This window comes from Zalophus californianus, chromosome 4, assembly GCF_009762305.2.
Source record: "Zalophus californianus isolate mZalCal1 chromosome 4, mZalCal1.pri.v2, whole genome shotgun sequence".
Lineage (NCBI taxonomy): Eukaryota > Metazoa > Chordata > Mammalia > Carnivora > Otariidae > Zalophus > Zalophus californianus.
The window spans coordinates 75427394-75437812 of record NC_045598.1 but is presented as its reverse complement, the minus strand read 5'-3'; the positions used below and the strand labels follow the sequence as shown (position 1 = coordinate 75437812).

General features: G+C 40.9%; 1 pseudogene; it reads left to right on the top strand.

The window, feature by feature from the left end:
* Positions 1–298: 298 nt before the first annotated feature.
* Positions 299–9885, top strand: LOC113926560 (annotated as a pseudogene).
* The last annotated feature ends 534 nt before the right edge of the window (positions 9886–10419 follow it).

Sequence of the window (10419 nt, the reverse complement as noted above, 5' to 3'; positions counted from 1 at the left end):
TTTTTAGAGATGATCTTTTGAATCACAGAACAGTGGAAAATCTTTATTATAATGGTAAACTTGAGAAACAAGATACAAAATTGTTTATGGAATCTGATAACAGCGATGCCAGTAATTTTTTTAAAAGACAAAGCATAAAGATAAAATGGAAAGAAAAATTGTGAAACATCAACAGTGATTCTTTTTGTGATAACTTTTTATATACTCAGAGGCATACATACTTACTCTTCTATATTCCCCAAATTTCTTTAGCACTTTTTTTTTAAAGATTTGTTTATTTATTTGGGTGAGGAGGGGCAGAGGGAGAGGGAGAAAGAGAGACTTCTAAGCAGACTGCACTGAGCACAGAGCCCAATGCAGGGCTTGATCTCACGACCCTGAGATCACAACCTGAGCCAAAACCAAGAGTCGGACACTTACCAACTGAGTCACCCAGGCACCCCTTTAGCATTTTTATAATGTAAAATATGTATTTGATACAAAACAAGATGTAACATCTATTAACAATAGTTCTGCTTAGCCAAATGTTGTATTTCATTTTCTTTGTAGATATAAATATTGTTGGGGATAAGGGAAGGCGCTTTGATTGGCCATTTAAGTCAGTGGTTTTCTCAAGCCTGGCTCTACTCTAGAATCATCCAGGGCACTATTAATAAGTGCCAGTATTTAGGCTTCACTTTGGAGATTCTTATTTAAAGATAAACCTAAAACTATTACCACTTTTGATTTTCAAGACACTTACAAGAGATGCTATTGGGATAAGTTCACTTCTGATTCAGTAACTTGTGCTTATTGAGATGTCAAGTTTAGAAAAGGAACTTTAGAGATTGAGTAACCACACATTAACCAATCAATCCCTGTGTGGGAAACGGTGTAACAACTACAGCTGAAATGGGGCTGGTAGAGACACTTGTACATCTTACAGCTCTAAAACCTGGCTTGGTTCCGGTATTCCCTGCAACTACCCTGCAGCCCTTGGGAGGTAATTAACTAATGACAGTAAAGGGCTTTTAAACTGAAACATGTTGTATAAATGCTAAACACAGTAAACACACAGAGGATTTCCACTGACTGCCAATACTTTTCAACAAGAAACAGTTGATGCATCTTTCAGCCAATTTCCCTTTCGCAACTGAAATCTTCCTAATCCTTATTTCAAGGGAAACAAAAGGAGTTTTGTTTTTTGTTTTGTTTTCTTTTGTTTTGTTTGTAATGCTTTTCCTACAAATCAAAGACCTAAGATTACCCTCTTACTTTCTCAGAAGTAACGTTCCTGCCTCAACAAAACACCTCGTGGTAGCGTGGTTTGTGTGAATGGCTGGTTGGTTTGGATCACCGAAGATGGGTTAGCAAAAGGGGTCATATTAGGTGGTCTACTATGAGTCCTGGCACCACCCTACACATCATCTCTGGTTTTAAAGCAAACAATTTGTGCACATGGTAACAAATGCAATAGTATAAAAGAACTTCCAATGAAAAGCAACAGTCTTTCCTCTTCTCCTTGCTTAACTCCAGTCCCCTCTACAGGTGAAAACTCTGGTTTCATCCAGGGTGAGATCATTTGGTGTTTCCTTCCACTGCACTCTATTATCTCTCTTCTTAGATTACCAACTTTAGTGAATATCAGTTGATTCCACAGTTTGAAAATAAGCATGTATCTCATACTATCCTTCTCTTCCAAATTTCAATAGCAATGATAGCTTTTTATTTCCTCTATTAGAACTAAACTTTTATGTTTTCAAATAAGGACTCTAATTTCTATTTCTTTTAATAGAGTATCTGTGCGTTTCCTCTTCTATAAAATGAAGGTATTGCCCCCCTTCCCATTGCTCCACTTTTCCTCTGCCTTTCATTGTTGTCAGCACCACTTTACCACCAACAAAGTTGCCAATATTTACATTCTGTACTGCAACCAAAAAATATTCTTTTCTAGTTTGACTGCAGGTTGACTTTAGAAGTTAAAAGCCTTGGGGCGCCTGGATGGCTCAGTCGGTTAAGTGTCTGACTTCAGCTCAGGTCATGATCCCAGGGTCCTGGGATCGAGCCCCATGTCAGGCTCCCTGCTCAGCGGGGAGCCTGCTTCTCCTTCTGCCTGCCGCTCCCACTGCTTGTGCTCTCTCTCTCTCTCTGACAAATAAATAAATAAAACCTTAAAAAAAAAAGAAGAAGAAGTTAAAAAGCCTATATACTTTCTTCCAAAGAGTACAGTGTGAATGGGGGAGCGGGTAACTTTACATTGGAGATACCTGGCAAACACTACCTCAGCCAGGTTATCAAGGTCAGTAAGAGTGATAAGTCGATAAGTCATGTTGATAGTATGTACCCTTGGTTTGATGTGACAAAAATGGCTGATCTTTGTGGTGTTCCCTGCAAAACCCATAACCCTAATCTAATCATAAAGAAAACATTAGACAAATCCCCAGTGAGGGACATTCTACAAAATACCTGACCAGTACTCCTCAAGCCTATCAAGGTCATCAGAAACAAGGAGAGCCTGAAAAACTGTTATGGTCAAGTGGAGTCTAGGGAGACAGGATGACTAAATGTAATTGGAATAGAAGACATTAGGAAAAAAGTAAAGAAATCTAATAAAACATGAACTTTAGTTAATGATAATGTATCAACATTCATTCATTATAACACATGGATAATACATAAGATGCTAATAATAGGGGAACTCTCTACTATCTTTACATTTTTCTGTAAATCTAAAACTGTTTTAAAAAATATATTTATTAAAATATAAAATGGAAACAAGCCAATATGCTGCATATATTTTATGATCGATATGAACATTGTTTAATATTAATATGCTAGGATGACATTTTCCATGAACCCAGTGTTATAACCCCTGGGTCTCTCAAATTAGGCTATTTCTAGCGTCAAGGTCAAATGGATTGCCTTTTCTTCCACTCTGTTAACTGCTTATATTCATGCCTGGATGTAGTTTGCTTCATGTGTGGCCTATGACTTCATTGTTCAGAATCTGCTTTTTCTCAAGTTTCTAATTGCCATTTTATCTTGTATATTCTAGCCTGTGGTACTTTCTGCCTAATCCAACCATAATCTTCCCCTTTTACCTTTCTTTCAGACTTTTTTTTTTTAATCTCCACTCCATTGGCTTCTATCCTTTCCCCTCACACACTTTTTTTTGTACTTGTTTATTTTTAATCCAGGGGAATATTAGCAGGGAGGTAAGTGCACATAGCCTCACTCTCCTGACTTGAAAGAGAAGCTTACTTCACCTTTCGTATAGTTTCATCCACAGTCCTGATGAAGAGTGAACTACCTGGGATCAGGCTTAAAGAAAGGAAAGTAGCTTCTTCTCCAAGAAAACACCAAATGGATGACATCTGGTGCTGGGGGAGGGCCCTGGAGGGGCTGGGGAACCTGGAATGGGTGGCAGCAGCATCCCGGCTGAGGTCTCCACCATAGTGGGGGGGCCCTGGCAGGGCCGAGGCTGGGACTGCAGAGCTGGCAGAGGCAAGACTGAGGACAAGGAGTGGATCCCTGTCACCAAGCGGGGCCACCTGCTCAAGGACATGAAGATCAAGTCCCTGGAGGAGATCCGTCTCCTCTTCTTCCCCATCAAGGAATCTGAGGTCACTGACTTTTTTCCTGGGGGCATCCCTTGAGGACGAGGTTTTGAAGAGGATGCCTGTGCAAAAGCAGCCCTGTGCTGGCCAGCAGACCGGGTTCAAGACATTTGTTGCCACTGGAGATCACAATGGATACCTCAGGGTGTTAGTGCTCCAGGCAGGTAGCCACTGCCATCCGTGGGGCCATCCTCCTGGCCAAGCTTTCCATCATCCCCGTGCAGCGAGGCTACTGGGGGAATAAGGTTGGCAAGCACCACACTGTCCCAACCAAGGTGACCCGCTGCTGTGGCTCTGTGCTGGTGCGCCTCATCCCTGCCCCCAGGGGGGTTGCCTCAGGCCCTGTGACCAAGGAGCTTCTGATGATGGCCAGTAGTGGCCAGTGCTACACCTAGGCCAGGGGCTGAACTGCCACCCTGGGCAACTTTGCCAAGGCCACTTTTGATGCCATTTCCAAGACCTACAGCTATCTTACCCCTGACCTCTGGAAAGAGACTGTTCACCAAGTCTCCCTATCAGGAATTCACTGACCATCTTGTGCAGAGGACCCTGGCTCCCGCTGTGGCCGCCACAGTTTTATGCAAGAAAAATAAAGTGGGGCGCCTGGGTGGCTCAGTCGGTTAAGCATCTGCCTTTGGCTCAGGTCACGATCCCAGGGTCCTGGGATGGAGTCCTGCACCAGGCTCCCAGCTCAGCGGGGAATCTGTTTCTCCCTCTACCCCTCCCCCCTGCTTGTGATCTCTCACTCTCTCTCTCAAATAAATAAAATCTTGAAAGAAAAAGAATGTGAATTAAATCCTGTTAAAAAGAAACAAAGGAGGCAAGGAAGGAAGGAAAGCATATGGAGTCATACTCTGGCCAATATGTAGTCCTTAAGGAGAAAGAAGTAATGCATCTGATCAATCAGTGGCCTTCTGCCACCAGATAGTTCTAGAAGCACATTATTCTGACCAACTAGTCTCATAACTATTTTTAAAGAACGCTATGAATGTAGGAAAGAGAGTTGTTTTAAAAGGAAGGTGCCTGGATATTTTTCAACAGACCCGTACGAAAAACACACACCACTTTGCATTGTCTTGGATGAAGCAAGTGCAAAGCTGTACCAGAGAATTACAAAAGACAGTCCCGGTTGTCGGGTCTTAAAAGGCATTCAAAGACCATCTAGCTCTAATCCCAACCTTTGACTTTGCAGATGAGGACAAGGGGGTACTTCTCCAAGGCCACTTAACTGACAAGCGAAGCAGTAAGACTAGAAAATTGGTAAGGTTAATCCAAGGAGCTTTCTGACCCACACCTCGGGCTGAGTGTTGAATCGCTGTTTTCCACTCACTTCTCTACAATTTCCTCCCTCCACTCCCTCTCTTACTCCAAACCTGCCTGGGAGAGGTAGGTTAGGCTCTAGTTATTTTGACAAAATATGTGCCCTGGCCCTAGAAATGAATGATGCTCTTACAGAAGGTAGTAGATGTCCTATTTACATAGTACACCATTCTCCCCAAAGTCGTTTTACGACCTAAGTATTCCCACTGATACAAATTATTAAGGGAAGAAAGGTCATAATTTTGTGATTTCAGTTCAGTAATTAATGTAAAACAAAGGAATTTTTTTTTCCAAACCGCTTAATTTCTTTGTTGTTTTTTGCTTCAGGAAACTGAAGAGGAGAAAGAAAAATGTTTACTTGACTTTATTTAATTTTTAAAGCACAAAGTAACGAGGAAGAGGTCCTACTGCATGTCCTATAATTGTCTTCTGCAACTCTACTCAGACATTTTCCCGCGGGACAACCATTAGAATACCCGTGGAGGATGTAGCTGCAGACCTAGTAACAAAGCCATATTCAGTCATCAGTGCTCATGGTGCTAATGTGCCATATCACCCTTCCGAACCCCATGCTGAAAATGCATCACCCCTTCCTAGAAGTCAGCTCTGTGAGGTACGGAGATCTCACGTCTGCATGGCTCCACTAATTCTCATTATTTTTTCTGAAAACGCAGAAGGACAGCTGTGACTCAGCAAAATTCCTTATTTATGAGGGATAACCTTTGTCTCCCTTAGCAACTTCTCTCCAGCCTTCCAGATTCTTGTCCTTTGAGCTATACCTTGCCAGAGAGTTAGAAGGTTCAATACCAGAATCTTCTAATTTTTTACCTAAGAACATTGGCAAGTGTGAGTTTAAAAATGAAGTTCCTCATTGGAAAAATTCATTTTGAGGTTGAAATGAAATAGTCAAAACTCTCAAAAAGTTTCACCCTCAAAACCAACAAATGCCTAAATAAGGATGTTGAGACAGCCCTATAAAAGCTATTTAAAAATAAAAATATATGGTTGACATGTAATAGCTGGGTATTATAGGCCTACTAATAGCATCAAACGTGCTATTAATAGGGATTAAATATTGGTGTTAAAATATATTGGGGGACATGTTGGGAAATCAGAATACAGATTGGGTAGTAAATAATCTTAGAGTACAACAATTTAGTTACATTGCTACATTGTGATCGACACATAATACATCTCTTCTAATGCACCAAAGAAAACTCACAGAATGAGTAAAGGGTGGATGGTAGTTAAAGCATATAGGCACAGGGGCACCTGGGTGGTACAGTCCATTAAGCATCTGACTCTTGGTTTCAGCTCAGCTCCTGATCTCAGGGTTGTGGGATCAAGCCCCAAGTCAGTCTCCATGCTCAGTGTGGAGTCTGCTTAAGACTTTCTCTCCCACTGCCCTTCTCGCCATCTCTAAAATAAATAAATAAGTCTTTTTTTTTTTTTAAATAAAGCATATAGGCACATATATAGCTAGAGTTTAGATCCTAGCTCTCCATTCAGTTCAGTGAACTTGAAAAGTTTCTTTATCTATAAAGGGGAAACAACAATGGTGACCAATTCACAGAGTCATTGTTGTAAGAACTAAATGAAAGAATCCATTTAGCACATGGTGCCTGATAGTAGTAAGCACTCCATATATGCTTTCATTATAACTCTTGACAGACTTTTATAGATCACTCATTTAGGGAAAAGGTATTCTGGTATAAATGGTCAGCAGAAATCTGACGTATTCTTTTTTCTCTACATTTCCCAATTAAGTTTCTTTAAAAGGGGGAAAGGGTTTAAGATGACTTTCAGAGTCACTGCATGAGGACACATAAATATAGCAAAATCTGTCATCCAAGGCAATAAGAAAAAGGAGTGCTTTGTTTAATCCAATACTCTAATGAAACACACAGTTGACAATTTCCAAGGAATTGAAATATTGTAGGCACTTGGTACAAAAACTGCACTAACCACTGTTTAATCTCATTCTTTTTTGTGGGTTTTTTTTTTGACATTTCAAAAAATAATTCATGGACTTTATTAAAATTTAAATATTTTGCTCTTTGGAAAATACCATTAAGAAAAGAAAAAGGCAAGCCACAGATTGGGAGAAAATATTTGCAATGAACACATCTGACAAAGGAGTTGTGTCTAGAATATCAAGAACTCTTATAATGCAGTAATAAGAAGACAACCTGATTTTTTAAAAGTGGGGAACATATTTCAAAAGGTGCCTCCTAAAATAAGATATACAATGGCCAAAAGCTTATGAAAAGATGCTCCACACCATGTATCACCAGGAAAATAGAAATTAAAGTGATAATGATGTACTATTGTGCATCCAATACAATGGCTCTACTTAGAAAGACCAATGAGTCAAATATTGAGAAAAATGTAGAGTAGCTAGAACTTGGCCACACTGCTGGTACGAATGGAAAATGGTACAAACAACTTCAGAAAACAGTTTGGTGGTTGCTTATAAAGTTCATACCCAAGAGAAATAAAAATATATGTCTACACGAAGACTTCTACACAAATGTTCATGGCAACTCTATTCATAACAGCCCCCAATTGGAAAGAATCCACATTTTCATCAGCAGTTGAATAGCTAAACAAATTGTGGTATACCCTTAAAATGGAATAGGACTCAGCAACACACAGAAACAAACTACTGATGCAGGCAACTCTGTGGATGAATTTCAAAAACATTATGTGACGTGGAAGAAGCCAGACTCAAAAAAGTACATACTATCTAATTCCACTTGCATGAAATTATAGAAAATGTAACCTAGTCTACAGTAGCAGAAAGCAGAATAACAGTTGCCTGGGGCCAGTAGGTTGGTGAACCGGAAAGGGATATGAGGAAATTGTGGAAGTGATGGAAACACTGTATACCTTAGCAGTGGTATCAGTTACATGAGGGGATACTTTTGTCAAAACCCATGGAACTGTACACTTTCAATGAGTTCAGTTTTTTTTTTATTAAACTGTATTTCAATTAAGTTAATTTTAAACAGAAGTACAAATACAGTTTATCTTTAAAAAATGGTCAGAGGGGCACCGGGGTGGTGCAGTTGGCTAAGCCTCTGACTCCTGGTTTCGGCTCAGGTCGTGATCTCAGCGCCATGAAATCGGGCCTGCATCAGGCTCTATGCTCAGCATGGAGTCTGCTTGAGATTCTCTCTCCCTCTCTCTCTGCCCATCCTGCTTGCTCTCTCTCTCTCTCTCTCTCTAAAATAAACAAACCTTTAAAAAAATAATCAGAGCATTGCTAAAATGACATTGCAGAATTAGTTATAATAGCAAAGAATAGGAAGCAACCTAAGTATTCATTAACAGATATGTAGTAAAATCAGTTATGATGATGGGGTGCCTGGGTGGCTCTGTCAGTTTAGCGTCCGACTCTTGATTTCAGTTCAGGTCATGATCTCAGGGTCGTGAGATCAAGCACCACATCAGGTTCCACACTGGGCGTGGAGACTGCTTGATTCCCCTTCCGCCCCCCTCTAAAAAAATTGAAGTAGTTCTATATGTTTAATATAGTTGTTTATGACATATAAACTAAGAAGGTAGGTTACTCAACAGTATGCATAATATGATCTCACTTGCATAAATATATTCTATATACATGTATATATTTATAAGCATGAAAATTTCCAAGGGACCTATACTAGTCTACTGAGTGTTTACCTGGGGGATTAACCATGGGGGTGAGACATTTACAAAGGGGATTTCCACTTTCCCGTTTTTCAATGTTGAATCTTTACAATAAGCCAGTTTTACATGCATAATCAGCAGAAACAGTAATGTTACTTCCCTCCGGAAAAATAAAAGACAGCTGGAGATGGTCAGGAACCTTCCAGGCATCATTAGAACACCAATCATTTTGTGCTCTCCAAGTGGGGAAATGCTGAGTAATGGGGATTTCTAACTAGATACCAATAAGCACGGATATACTGTATGTTGGGAAGGAAAACATTCCGTTCCATTCTTCCACCAACCAGCTAAAGAAAGTGTGTCATTGAATTTGTGGAAGGGAAAATATGATTATCGAACATGGCAAGGTGGGAAGTTTCCATCCTCATGACTTGACCTCTCTTTCCAAGAGAATCAGTCAACATCTGCTAGTCTGGGCAACAAACTGAGAGCATCTGCCTCGCCACCCCTTACGACGATACTCTCTGAGGGTAAAACTGATAAAGATCAGAGCACTACAGCACAACTTCCTTTGCAGATCCTTGGAATCTTCTTGAGGAAATGAAAATTTTGACAACGCTAAATGCTCAGACGAAACATCCAAGATTCCCTTTACATAACGGGCAACGTCAGGGCAAGCCCAAGAAATACGTCTCAGTGCAGCTTTGTTCTCAGAAGCGACTTTCAAAATACTGTCGTCTACCTGTGTCTTCTCAACTCTGCAATTAAATATTCACTTACTGCTTCCCATGGTTCCCCAAGTCTAGACACTATAATTATCATGACAATTTCTCCAATGTCCTAATTAACAGAGAACAGGAAGCCCTGGAAGAAGAAAACAAGGACCCCAGGACTTCGATTCAGCAGTCAGATCTGCCAATGCCAATGAGGGAATTAGCCAAGTATAGAGGAGAATGATTCATCTCTTCCCTCACTTCCCTATCTCCCCTTGTTTGCCCTTCCTGTATGCTTCTCAAAGGAACATATCCAAACTTTGCTTCTACTTCTCCTGCTCCCCTGTTTAACCTTCCTGCCCCATGAGGCCCTGTACAGGCCCACCTCAGAGGGCAGAATTAAGTAGATAGCCTGCTATACCAAGACATTCCAGCTTGCAGTGTGTTTTGGAAAGCTTTGTTTTTATAAATAAATTTTGAATTTTTCCCATATACTTCGGTACATTTTTATGTGACAGCCTGAATGTGAGCAACCTGAGCCTACTCGAACAGGGCCTAAATTTCCAGTCCAGGACAGGAGGTCTGCTAAAGAAGCATCTTGGTAGGCGGTTCTCCTTACCTTCCCTCCTGTGCTTTAAGGAGAGATCCAGTGAGCTCAGCAAGTAAACCCACTGGACTTGGCAGGACCACGCCCTCATTCAGCTACCTCTGCAGTGAGTCAGGGAGTTCCGGGGGGCCCAGATGCAGCTCTGGCCAGGGTTAGGGCCACTTTTCATACAAAGGGCTTGATACTTACTGGCATCTACAGGATGTTTGCTCATGAGCCAAAATTCCCCAGTTCTGTGGGCTGAACCTCCCAGCCCTTCTGGGGAACTCACACCCAATATCATATGACTTCTGTCTATTCACTGTCACCTCTCTCTTTTCAGCTTTGATATTTTAATTTCCTGTTTACTTTATTCCTGGTATTTAAAGAAATTTGGAGAGGTTAGTGGCAAAAAAGGGACCATCAGGAGGTGTCTGGCCAGCTCAATTGGTGGAATGTGCGACTCTTGTGGGTTGGAGCCCCACGTTGGGTGTAGAAATGACTTAAAAATAAAATATTCCTTAAAAAGGGAGGGGGACCTTCAGTAAAGGGG